This window comes from Dermacentor silvarum, chromosome 7 (genome assembly GCF_013339745.2).
Source record: "Dermacentor silvarum isolate Dsil-2018 chromosome 7, BIME_Dsil_1.4, whole genome shotgun sequence".
In the NCBI taxonomy this organism is placed as follows: domain Eukaryota; kingdom Metazoa; phylum Arthropoda; class Arachnida; order Ixodida; family Ixodidae; genus Dermacentor; species Dermacentor silvarum.
Window position 1 is genome coordinate 62,781,426 of NC_051160.1, and position 13,958 is coordinate 62,795,383.

Here is a 13,958-nt window from a genome sequence, read left to right on the forward strand (position 1 = left end):
GCAACAACGCCCTATCGCCACACGAAACGCGGAAGCTAGAAAAAATTGTCGCAGTTTCACCTGAAAGGCGAAGCATCAATTGCGATAGCAAATTTGTAGAGAGCTATACGGAGTAATGATAGTAGCTTTATCAGCTGTATAAACTTGGACATGCAGCAGCACCGGCAACACGCAGAACTGTTGTCGACGCCCTCGGCGTCACGGAGAAAGAATAACAGGAGGCGAAACTCGGGGCCGGCGCCAGCGCGAGCACTGGTCACGCGCGCGCAGCGGCGCGCGCGTGGCCGCGGTAGCCGCGGTCTCCGACGGCGCCCGGCGTCGTCTGCTACTGTCGGATACCGCCCAAAACGTTTTGCTCCAGCGCGGTTTGCAATTCGGGGATAGAAGACCTGTAGACCGTGTTAGTTGGATATTTTTTATAGATTATTATTTAGGATCACATGCTATTTATGTGGCAATAAGACCAAGAAACATGAAAGATCAGACGTTCTGCGATAGTAGCCAAGGCGGCGCACTGGCATCAAGCCGTCGCGTGCCAGCAGATGACAAGAGCCAACGGAGGCGTTGCAAGAGCGCGCTCGCCGCGCCACGGATCCGCTGCATCGCTTCGACAAACCATCACGTGACAATACGTTATGCGTCCGGCGTTCTGTAGGGGGCGCTGTCACGACGTCCGCCGCCGCATGGTACGTCCTGTGCTCCTGTGTGACGTTATGACGACGCGGGAAGGAGCCGAGTTGCGCCTCATGTATTCTTTCTCCGTGCTCGGCGTTTTGCCCGCGTTCGCACAAAATGCGTGCGGCGTTCGTGACTGTTGCCAGAGCCTCTGATATAAATAGGCACTTGGTGCCGCAGCTAAACGTCGCCTCCCTTCCCTCCCCCCCCCCCCCCCCCACGGCCTTTCGTGCGTCAGAAGAAGGCGCGTTTGCTCTACATATATGGTGATGGTAAAGGAGGAAAGAGACGCCTACTTCTGCAGCCCTTAAGGGAGCACGGCACAGAACGCGCGTTTGTTCTCCGCCGTGCGTTCACTCCCCGTGAAAGCGCGCGTCCCTCGCGCCCTTTCACTCGCACATACAGCGTTCGGCGGCGCGCGGCGACGATTTCATCTCCATTGACGTCATACGGAACCTCACGGCGACGGCGACGCCGACGGCAGAAATCTGCTTTGGAGTGTCCATATAATTGCTATCGCAATAAAATATTGGAGAAGAGATTGGAACTATACGAACGCCGCAGCACACCATTGACATCTACACAGACGCTGCAATCAAAAACGACATGGCAAGCATGGCCTGGGTTAGCGCATCTGCACCCCAACACAATGGCTATCACACATGTCAGCTTCCCGGGGGTGCAACCTGGCACGCAGAACTTTTAGCTGTATGGGGAGAGGTCAACACCATTCCCATTGACATGGGAGACATTGTAGAGCAGAGTGTGCGAAATAGTTATCGGATCCTTACTGACTCGTACGAAGCGGTGGCCGAATTAACGGTGCCTACGACAGATGATGCTGTGGCCAACGACACCAGAAAAAAGCTAAAGAGAATTCAGGACAATGGGACAAATGTTGAAATCATATGGACACCGGGGCACACCGGCACGGATGGGGGAAACGCAGCCGCTCACGCAGTTGCCGCGCAAGCGGGTGGGCTTGATTACACGTACAGCTCCCCACACTCCATTTCCTCGCCAAACCCCGCGGACCAAAATCCATACCTAAAGATATTGGCCGAAGGCTCTCCTAGCAGAGCACTGATGCATTACATTCACACTAAAATAAAAGCAGACGGTAAACGGAGACTGTTAGAAGCTAGTACATGTGTTTGACAAGGGCGGGCTTACTCGCACGGAAGAGGTTTTTTTGAACAAGGTTATGGCCAACGCTGCATACACACCACACATACTTGAGAAATGCACCAAACCAGACAAGCTACGATTATGAACACTTATACCCGATGCACACATTGTCAGGAGTCGTGCAGAGCAGACATGCAACACCTTATTTGGAGCTGTGCAGCTTTTTGACAAGGGAGATCCAACATTCAACATTTACTGCACGGAGAGATTAGAACACTAGGAATTGGAATACAAACTAACCCTAAAACACAGAAAGCCATTGCGACATATGGCAGACAAAGTGGCATGTTTCGAGTAGGTAGAAGGGGTCGACCAGCCCGTGCGAGAGCGGCGGAACTGAACATGCACCTGAGTCTGCATAAAGCGGGAGATCAAGATGAAGATATGCCTCAGCCAACAATCCGGGAACCCACATTCCTTTCCCACCTAATCCCCAACAGCGGCCTAGAGCCGTCCCCTTCCTTAAAATAAAGGATTTATTCATTATGCATATAAGGAAGAGACGCTTAATTCTGCATCCCATTCCCTGGGAGCACGGCACAGCATCGTAGGGGAGAGGGGGAGTAGGAGGTAAAGAGGAAAGAGAAGAGAGTTCAGGGGCTCGTCCGCACATGGGTAGACACTGTTATGGGGGAGACGGGCGAGAGCCCAGAGAGAGTCCGCGCTATAGGCAGCAGAGGCCAGCAGGGCTGCGGGCATGCGCCGCAGTGGGAGAGCGGGCACGCACACGCACAGTCTAGGCTGCCTCGATGCCCTTCCCGCCCACCACTCCCCTTCCACTGGGAAGTCGCGTTTGCTCTCCGCCGTGCGTTCGCTCCCTGTGGTGTGTGAGTGATTTTAAAAGGAAGAGAAGAGAAAAGTATAGCGCCGTAACTGCCTCTCGGGGGAGGGCACCTCAACAGCGCTGTACAGGGAAGGGGGTGAGGGACATATAGTGACAGGCTAGTGAGAAAGTGGGGTAGGAGTGGAAGCGCGCGTCCCTCGCCCTCGCGCGCTTTCACTCGCACATACGTCGCGTTTGCTCTCCGCCGTGCGCTCGCTCCCTGTGGAAGCGCGTGTCCCTCGCCCTCGCGCGCTTTCACTCGCACATACGTCGCGTTTGCTCTCCGCCGTGCGTTCGCTCCCAGTGAAAGCGCGCGTCCCTCGCCCTCGTGCGCTTTCACTCACACATACAGCATACGGCCACTGACCCGCCGTGGTTGCTCAGTGGCTATGGTGTTGGGCTGCTGAGCACGAGGTCGCGGAATCGAATCCCGGCCATGGCGGCCGCATTTCGATGGGGGCGAAATGCGAAAACACCCGTGTACTTAGATTTAGGTGCACGTTAAAGAACCCCAGGTGGTCCAAATTTCCGGAGTCCCCCACTACGGCGTGCCTCATAATCAGAACTGGTTTTGGCACGTAAAACCCCATAATTTAATTTTAATTTTTACGGCCACTGAGAGTTTTTTTTTCTATTGCCGGACGCGACCATCGAAGGCCTTAACATCTTCGCTGAAAAATATTGATACGTCGCGACGGCAAATAATAATGTCGCCGTACGCGTCGAAACCCCTTTATATCGAAATTATTTTTGAACAGCTCTGATAGCGTCCACGCAGCAATGGTTGCTTGTGTACTGTCAAACGCTCATATGCTGCAGCCTAAAGCTCGCGGCACGGTGCGAAAACGCGCTCGCAACGAAAGTGACACATCGTGTGCTCACATGCATGCAGACGCGCAGTCAGTCGCTGCGAACCCGTGTGATCGCTTATTGAGGCTTCATTCTGTTATGCTTCATTTGGTTATACAGACAGCCCACTATAAGAACATATTTCACATAGTTTGCTCTCAGCGATTGCCTACTTTTCACGCAAGAAGCCCGTTCGGGGGACTCCGTCGCTGCGACCGCGTGCAGTGGGCGTTAATTATACGTATTCGATAAAGAGATAGCGTCTGAAAACCATTAGGTGCATCCTGCTCGCCCAAGATTATTATTTTGACAGTAAAAAAATTGGAGGACGCTTAAGCTTCGCCTTTGACAGTGGAACGCGATAGTGTTATCGGGCCACGTTCGCATCGCATATTTGTTTCAGTGGGCTTCACCGCAACACCGAACTCGGGAAAGCCAGCTTACAAAGACCAAGCTTACACCGGTCCTCTTAAAGTCGGCTTCACTTTTAAACAGAAGTGCATTTCACATAGTTTCCGTTAGCCTACATCTCAGCCACTGCTTGCTGGTGGCCGGGCACATCTCCACGCAGTGTCGGCGTTTTGTGGTTGGCGGACGTCCGCAAGATGAGCAGCCAGCCGACCCAGCAGGCCTACGCCTTCGATGTTGTCGTCCCTGAGGGGGCAGGTCCCAAAGACGTCGTTGACGCGACGGCTTCAATAGTAACCCTGGAAGAGGTATACTGCGTCCAGCACTTCGGTGGACGCAATTACCAAGTTACCGTAAAAAGCGAAGCCGCCAAGGCTAAAATCGTCGACGCCGACAGCCTCGTCATCGGGGAGGAACGCGTCTCCATCGTAATCCTGAGCCCGCAGGTCACCCAGGTGACCGTCCTGTTTCTCCCGTGCCGTGTCTCCAGCGATACACTCGCTCAAGCGCTGGCCCCATATGGCAAGGTGATTAACATCAGTCGATGCCTGATAGGCTCACGTCCCACCGTCACCACCGGAACGCGCTACGTGCGCATCGAAATGAAGCCTGGCTCTCCTGTGCCTACCTGAGAGTGACAGGCCACCGAGTGACCTGCGACTATAGGGGAATGCAGCGGGTCTGCGGGCGGTGTGGGTCATCGGATCACTTCAGGATACAGTGTACGGCTCCGTTCTGCGCAAGGTGCGGCATCTACGGCCACGTCGGTAAGGGCTGCCTTCTGCGGTGCCGCCGCTGTGGTGACCCGCGTGCGACCGTGGCCTGCTCGCTGCGGGGTACCTACTCGGAGGCGGCGTCCAAGAACTTTCCACCGCTTCAGTCTACTACGCACGAACCTGACCTGCCTAGCATTTCGTCGGCCTCGTTGACTTCCACTCAGGAAGATACTGTACAAGTGCCACCAACTGAAACGCCAGCAGCGTCTCCTAGCGAGCCCTGATCCCGAGAACCACAAGAGTGTACTACCGGCTGAAGCACTGTGTCCCGAGGACATACCTGCTGAACGCTGCGTCGACCCCCCCCCCCCCCCCCCCCGCGTCGCGGGAGCCCGTGGAACACCACGTTCCAGAGGCTGAACCTTGCCTTTCCGTGGATTCGGGTCCTCTCGTAATCGATGAGGCGCCCTGCCATGAGTACGACACGGCGTCCCTGTGCAGCGAGTCTACCAGCTCGTCGTCGCCAGGATCGAGGAGGACACTAGTAGTAGAGGTTTAGGGTGGGATAAGGTGCCTCTACTCCCGGAAACTTGAGTGGCAGCAGCCCGGACATTTTTGTGTCACCCTCCCCCAACAACGCAGGTGCGGAACGACAACATGGCTCTACCAGCGACTCCGACGTTGCCTCTCGTGACAGGAGCCCATTACGGGCTTCTACCCGCCACAGGAAGCCCCGCGCTTCCGGCGGGTCGCCTGTGCGGAAGAAGTGAGACTGTCTGCGCCGACTTCGGCGCAATTGAACCCGCCCCTGAACAGTTAAAGGTACCTTCTCGAAATTTTCATCATTATGGATCTTAACCTGCGGGTGATAACTTTTAATGTACATGGATTTCGTAGCGTCCAAGAGCAGGCAGAGGTGGTGGCCCTCGCCCGTTCGTCGGACTGCGACCTCCTCTTCCTGCAAGAAACGAACTTTTTTTAAATTAAGCGATGTCCTGAAGTTTAAACGCGCTTACAATATTGATTGCTTCTTTTCGTACGCCACCACGCGTTCGAGCGGTGTCGGAGTACTTGTGCTTCACCGTAATTTGTTGCGTGACCATCACGTATGTTTCGACGCACTCGGACGCGTGCTGGCGTTCGACTGTGTTTTTCAATCACTACGCTTAAGATTCCTGTGCATTCATGGTCCGGCAGAGTCTATAAAATCCAACAGTTTTTTTCAATCTCTAGACGTATATTTTCTCGATTCACCCCAGGTAATTCTTTTAGGCGATTTCAATTGTGTGCTCGATTCGGACGTAGATGTCCAGGGCCCTGGCAGGGGCAGGCCAAATGGCAACGCCAAAGAGTTAGGTCGCCTGGTGCAGCAGTTTGCGCTTTCTGACGCTTATGAACTGCTTCATGGAAACACGTATGCGTGCACATGGAGACGCGGGGCATCATCCAGTCGGTTAGACAGGGCCTATGTACCACGATGTCTGTTAGGCTGTGTCCGTATTGCCGATGTCCGTTCGCTCCCACCATCGCAAGTGTATGTTAGCGATCACCGCCCTTTTGAGTTGGCATTACAGCTACCCACAGGCATATCGTCATCTAGAGGTCCATGGCGTCTCGACTGCCGCGTCCTACATGACGTTCAGTCTAAAAACGGATTGTTGCGGGCTGTGACAGCGTCGCTTGTAGGTGCCGAGCCGGATGACTGGGATGGACTTAAGGTGCAGTGGCATCATCACTGTAGTGCGTCTGGGCGAGCGCTCCGGGCTCGCGTGTCCCGAAAAATGGCGGGGTTGGTGGCGAAGATGCGCATTGCCCAACGCAGTCCACACCCGACGGCCGTTATGTACGCTTGGGGGGTAGAACTCGTGGAACGCTAACAACGTCTGGTGCGCGCTTCGTCGCTGTCAGCTGCCGCTTGGCGCTGTAGGCGTTCGTCGTGTGCGCACCCCGAGGTGCTTCGCTACGCACGACGCGCAATAATCCGTCCAGCGGGATCACCGCCCTACTCCTTGGACTCGAACGCTTTGGCTGATGCCGGTTCTCGAGATTTTCACGACTTTGTCGGGCATTTCCGCGATATGGCTCAGTCGAAGCTCACCATAAACGCTGCCCGAATACCCGCGCATCCCCTACTGAACGCTTTGCCACGCGACTACCGCGAATCCTATGATACGCTCCTTACTCCCCCCTCCAGAGACGAGATAAAAGGAACGCTGGATAAAATGAAGCGTGGATCGGCCCCAGGCCCAGACGGTCTCCCAGTAGAGTTTTACTTGGAGTTTTGGGTTGCCATTGGGCCCCTATTGACGAGAGTTCTAGGGCGATGCTTTGAAGTATGCACCTTGCCGCTTTCCTTCCGCGAAGGACGCATAACACTTCTGCCGAAGAATAGACCCACGTCAACGAGCCCCGAAGACTGGCGTCCCATAACACTGCTAAACGTTGATTATAAACTTTTAGCTGGCATAATTGTACGTCGACTTAGCAAGCTACTTCCATCACTTATTTCGTGGCACCAGGTGTGCTCCGTTCCGGGCCGAGAAATTCAGTCACTCTTGTGTCACACGTGACATCATGCAATATACGATAAGTCGCCGCGCTCAAGGTCTGTTAGTTTCTTTGGATCAAGAAAAAGCATTTGATTACTTAGAACAGGAATATATTTTTGGCATGCTGGATGCATTCGGATTCCCCCAAAACTTTGTTCAACTGATTAAAGCAATTTATGCCAATATAGAAAGCACTTTGCTACTAGATTCTTAGGAAAGCAAACCTTTCCGTGTAACACGAGGAGTCCGTCAAGGATGCCCACTTTCTCCAGTGTTTATTTTATCTTTAGAACCATATTTAATAGCTATAGAGCGTCATCCGCACATTAGGGGCCTGCCGCTCCCTGGTAACTCCTTTGTAAAAGTAACAGCGTATGCTGACGATATTACACTGTTTGCCCACAATGAACAATCGGTTTTATATGCCCTCAATGTCTTCCAGGAATACGCATCATTATCTGGTGCAAAACTTAATTATTCAAAAAGTAAATATTTCTTTATTGGTGCTCCAAGCGCACGACTTCATATCGCTTCACCACTTCAGTGGCATCCCGTAATTAAAATATTGGGAATCTCCTATACATCAAGGGAAGGGGCATCTGTGATGGCATGTGGACTCCTGTCGTGAACACATTCAAAAGCAATGTTGAGGCAGCCCGGGATTTTGATTTTCCTCTACTTGAAAGGCGATATTTGATTCAGGCAGTCTTCTTAGGAAGCGTATGGTATATTTGTCATGTAGCTAAACCACCTCTCCGAGTCTTGAGGAGTTTGCAAAGCAGTGCCAACTCCTTTTTCTGGGCGGGTGGTACCGAACTATTGGCGCGACCGGCGTTGGGGCAGCCCCGCGAACGCGGTGGCTTCTCCTTCCCGAATGTTTCAGTCACAGCCTCTATACTTTTACTACGCACTATAAGACGAAACTTAGCAAATGATGACACTCCGGCACAAACTCTTGCCAAGTACTTCCTGGGCACGTCATTGCGAGTATTGCTTCCAACGAGCCCGGTAAATCGAGGACCTCAGTCGGCGGATATGCATGCAATATACAAGACAAGCGTAGCCTTCAGCAGACACCTGTCGGATACGTGTCCGGGCGTCGACATTGTTACTGATAAGGTTGTAGAAATAATGGGCGCTGTCCTGCTTCCATTGATACCCCCTGACCGGCGTCCCGTAGCGCACCGACTCCAATGGAAGCGCATAGTCACGGCCACGCTGCCTGGCCATCTTCGTGACTTTATTTGGAGACTGGGCTGGGGACTACTTCCAACTCGGGACAGGCTTGAGCGTTGGGGAGTGGTACGTGTCTCCACATGCTCCAACTGCATATCGATAGAAACTAACAGACACGCAACAATCGAGTGTGTCGTCGCACGAGTATTTTGGCGCGCCGTCCATGCAGGGTTCAGAGGCCAGGCCGTACGGGACTTTGTGGCAGCTGGAAGGGTTCCGCGCGGACGTTTCGCGGGCCTTCTGGTGGTAGCAGCCCTGTTCAGCCTATGGCGCAATCGATGTGGATCAGTCGCGGGCAGCTGTCGCCGCCGTGCAATATGGCCTATCATGGGCCGCCTGAGGCGGGAGATGATGAGCTTTCTCTCAGAGGAACTCTTTTTTCTTGGAGAGTGCGAGTTTCTCCGCCACTGGTCGTGCCCATTTGTTGCGGTTAAAAACGGGCGAGTCCACTTAATCTTCCGCCCGGAGTGGCGATAATAGCCACTTTCCAACAGTCCTTGCTTCCATTTTGAAATTTCTACTCCTGGTATTAAAATGCTCTCGATAATCGCACAAGCAAAGTCTTCATTTTATATTGTATAATTGTATTGTATTATTGTATAATTGTATCGTATATTATCTGTGTACATAGCTATAGAGTTTATACCTATGTGCAATCTGTGAGCACAGCGTTATAGTGTCTAATTATGTATAATATGTGTACACAAGCTCGTACATATGACTACTTTAGTAAATTCATGTACATAGTGTAAATAAACTTTTTCTAAACAGTATCTGTTCTTATCAGCTTAATATCTGATACGGGTCCTATTTGGACCCAAGATATTAAACTTATTTTTGGAATGGGTGGAGTGCTTGAAGCTTGCTTCACCTCCGCCACGGGTTGGCCCGGTATTGCACGGCCTCCGGGATCGGCCCACTCACCCCTACCTGGGTGGGAAAAGCTCAATTAAAGATCAGATTCGATAATACAATACACCCGTCATAAAGCTAGAGCTAATATTAATTTATGCATTCCGTTCGATCACGCCTGCGCCAGCCGTCCCGGCAGACGCGGTTTTGGCGCTCGTGCGTATACTGAAAGGGATATTTGAAGGCGAAACGCATACAGCACACGCACCAGGCATGTGCTCATTATGTAAATCCGCCTTGTTATTCCTTGAAAATGCTTTAACTCCAGATTTTACTTAAAAATTTGCCCCCCCTCCCCCCGTAACATTTGTAAAGCTCGGCCACTAGACGGCTAAGCTATGCAGGAAAGCCACTTTCAGAGGGCATAGGCTATACTTTGCGTGTCTCACAATCAGAACTGGTTTTGGCACGTAAAACCCCAGAAAAAAGATAGACCTACTTTAACCTACGGCAAAAAATGTCACCCATTACAATTACGACATTAAAAGTTTTAAACGATTACAGTGACAAATTACTCTTCCAAAAAAATTGGCCGTCATCCGCCAGAGCCATCGGCTGCAGTTACGGACACCAGGCGCGTTCGGCGCGAACGCGAGGAAACGCGATCGGCGTCTGCGCATCCCACTACCAGCCTCACTCCTCCTCTCCACGTCGCATCCGCTATGCTGCGCGATGCTATTTTTATACTCTGCTTTCACTCTCTCTCAGCTATCTCTCCCCCAGCCAACACCACCTATAGACTAGTCTAGGTGGTGTTGCCCCAGCTCGGCGAAGCTATCGCACAGCTGGTATGAGGTATTGGGCTTACACCACGAAATTTTCCGACCAACGAGATCTTTACAGCTTCGCTGTAGAAAAAGTAATTAGCAATTACTAAACAGTAATCGGTCACTTTCACGTTATTTTCCTCCTAACGTTTATTTGATACTGGACCACAAGTTTTTTATCGTCACGAAGACGTCGTTGACGCGACGGCTTCAATAGTAACCCTGGAGGAGGTATACTGCGTCCAGCACTTCGGTGGACGCAACTACCAAGTAACCGTAAAAAGCGAAGCCGCCATGGCTAAAAGCGTCGACGCCGACAGCCTCGTCATCGGGGAGGAACGCGTCTCCATCGTAATCCTGAGCCCGCAGGTCACCCAGGTGACCGTCCTGTTTCTCCCGTGCCGTGTCTCCAGCGATACCCTCGCTCAAGCGCTGGCCCCATACGGCAAGGTTATTAACGTCAGTCGTTAATTTCTGTTGATTCTCGCTCGACGGACGACGAACATCATGACCGCTTGCGCAGTATTGTGAATACGCCTTATTCGGTGCCAATTCCGGACCTTCCTTTTACGATTGGCGAGGTTGAACATGCGCTGAATTCAGGGAACTTAAACGCCGCACCTGGTCTTGATGGGCTCACTCTTCCCATGCTCAAAACACTCTTTCGCTATCACCCGTCCTTTTTTCTCTTTCTTTTCAATCAGTGTTTACGGTTATCCCACTTCCCTTCCAATTGGCGTAACGGTCGAATTATTTTCATTGCGAAACCCAACCGCCCTCTTGATTCCCCCTCCTCATACCGCCCTATCGTTATGAATTCGCTTTTTGGTAAAATTTTGGAACGTTTAATAATTTCGCGCCTTTATTTTTTCCTCCACTCCCACAACCTTCTTCGTAAGAATCAGTTTGGCTTTACGCATGGGAAGAGTGCGCCTCTTGCTTTGTACCATCTTAGGAGAACACTAGCGGCCTTCAAAGATAAAAAATTGCACGCCGTACTGGTTTCCCTCGATTTTAAGGGCGCCTTCGACAGCGTCTGGCACCCTGCGGTGTTGCACTTTTTTCATGAGAGTGGCTTTTTGCGGTCTCACAACTGTCCGGCTAACTTATACTACCTTCTTAAATCCTTCCTCACCGACCGCAGAGTGATTTTCCGTTCACACACAGGTGAAGTATCCGCCGCTCCAACATTGGGCAGCCCCCAGGGGTCGCCCATAAGTCCACTGTTGTGGAACATCATAATTTATGGCTTACCCGCCTGGAGTTAGAAGCGAAATCTTCCATCGCGCTCAGTCTGATCTCTGCCTGGGCGCACCGCGCCAAGGTAGTCATCAGTGCTGAGAAGTCGCACTTCCTATACTTTGCGAACAGTCATTCATCTTCATCTGTTCGCATCCGCCAACCCATTGTTCGTGTGAACGGTCAAGCACTCAAGTCTGGGACATCCATTAAAATTCTCGGCGTGGTTTTTGACAGGTACCTAACTTTCAATGAACACCTCAATTACCTTCGTACCAAATCAGATCTCCTTTCCTCCCGTCTCCTCCTCTTTCTCAGAATGCATTATTCGATGTCGTCATCTGCTCTCCGTCTCCTCTATAATCAGGTTCTGCTTCGTTCTCTCACATATGCATCTCCAGTTTGGTGGCCGACATTCCCTACCTCACAATTTAGGTACAAAATTCAATTCATTCAGCGAACCCTGTTGTTAACAATCACCGGCGCTTTCCGCACAACGCGAACATCATCTGTACAAGTCCTTGCAAATACCCTACCACTCCCGATAGAATTAGACCGTTTAAATGTCCAATTTTCATTATTTACACTCAAAAGTCGTTGCCTTCTATGGCCCTACTACTTATAATCCGATCCAAATTCAGTTCCCCTTGATCCCTGGGACATTCACCCCAGCCATAAACAAAGTTTCATTTTCCACCGCCTTCACCTTCATGAGGTACCCACAGTAACCTCACTCCCAGTCTACCATCTCTACACGGATGGATCCTACACACCACATTCCTCTGGTTCGGCATTTCTCCTCTTTAACGCTCGTGGACAAATTACCAAAGTAGGCAGATATAGAATCATTGGCGCAACACGCTCTTATTTAACTGAAACGATTGCACATTTAGAAGCTCTTACATATATCCGCACTCTGTCTAACAATATCCCGGTCAACATATATTCTGATTGTTTATCGCTATTGTCTGCGCTGTCCTCTCTTACTACCACTAATCCGTATGTATTTCAAGTCAAGCAACTAGTGTTATCAATTTGTCCCCTCCGTCACGTGGCTCTTTATCATGTCCCCGCGCATTGCGGGGTCGACGGTAACGAAATGGCTGATCACTTTGCGAATTCTGCCGCATCGCGGGGTCTGTCTCGGTTCGTTCTCGCCTCTCCGACTACTATCAAAACACAAATGCGCACCTCATCATATATGCGCAGTGGAACGTGGCGTGGCCGCGAGACAATACGGACACCGAACTTTTTTTCTGTGGATCCCCAGCATCAAGAAAATACCTATCTTTTTTTCCGCCTAAAAAGCCACTCGCACATTTCATCACCGCACATGCTAGGATGCCTTTTTATTATTTCCGGTTTAACCTCTCCCCTAATAGCAATTGTGCGTGTGGGATGCCATGCACAGATGTACTGCACTTTTTCAATGACTGCCCTCTCACCGATCATCTCGCCCATTTATTAAAGGACAATTCTCAAGCGATAATAACACCTAATGTTTTACTTAATAATAAGCGGAAGAGAGCGGTACTAATTCGACTCTACCACTTTATTGCCTCATTTACATTCCCGGCCACTTCATAATCAGACCATGTCCAAGCGAGTGCTCGTGTTTTTTTTTTTTTTTTTTCATTCTCAGCTTTCGTTCCGTGCTGTCCTTTGTTATGCCAACAAAGGTGGAGCTTGGCTCCGGGGACAGTTAGGACGGAATGTCTGGCACACACCATCATCCTCATCATCTCCTCTCAACTCATTTTCGCTCTTTATTACTTCTTTGAGCCAAAAGTTCACCCCTGGGCTAGTTTTACAGGCCTTTCGTCAACGGAGCCAATGGGTCCAGCTGGGTGCCAGAGGCCCGGACTGGCAGTAATGTTGGCGCCTCATGGAAGCCTTCGTCATTGAAGCCAACCGTACTGTCTGGATTGTTCCTGCTGGCGGCTTTTTTTCTCTCTTTCTTCTCTCTTGCTTTTCTATCTGTGTTATTTCTGTTCCTTTTTCTTACTTTGTTTTCTTTCTAACTGTATGTATATATGTCAAATAAGTGTATGTTTAAAATAAAAAGCCGATCGAGACGCGCCATGCCAGGCCATTGCAGACACTTAGCTTACTCTTATTGCCAGGACATGCGCAAATGTCTTTTCCGTCTTTTGGGTCGGCTCACCCTCGGCATTCTTTTCCTTTTTTTTTCAAATTGGCTTTTCACTAAACTTTTCTTTGGGTTACACCCCTATTCATTTTCTTTTGATTGGTTTAAGCCTGCGATACTTTGGTGGTACGGGCTACTCAATTTCATTTAGGTTCTTTTTCTTGTTTCGAGGGACTCAAAAATAAGCCATACCAGCTTTCACGCAGATGTGAAGCAGAGCAGGCCAACGTACTCACACGCACTGCCTACAAAGCTGCACTGGGCCTCCCTGACTGCACTGGCACAGAGCGTCTGGAGAGTCTGGGTATTTACAATACGTACGATCAACACGCCGCGGCAGTCTTGATCGCGCAGAGAGAGAGACTCAACTCGACAACCCAAGGTAGAGCTTTACTACAGAGACTTCACTATCCATTGGCTAGAGCCAACCTCCTTGGTGGGGCCCTC

The 13,958-nt window shown here is 50.9% G+C and overlaps 1 pseudogene; it reads left to right on the top strand.

The window, feature by feature from the left end:
- Window positions 1-9,198: 9,198 nt before the first annotated feature.
- LOC119459846 (U2 spliceosomal RNA) lies at window positions 9,199-9,369 on the top strand (annotated as a pseudogene).
- Window positions 9,370-13,958: the final 4,589 nt, after the last annotated feature.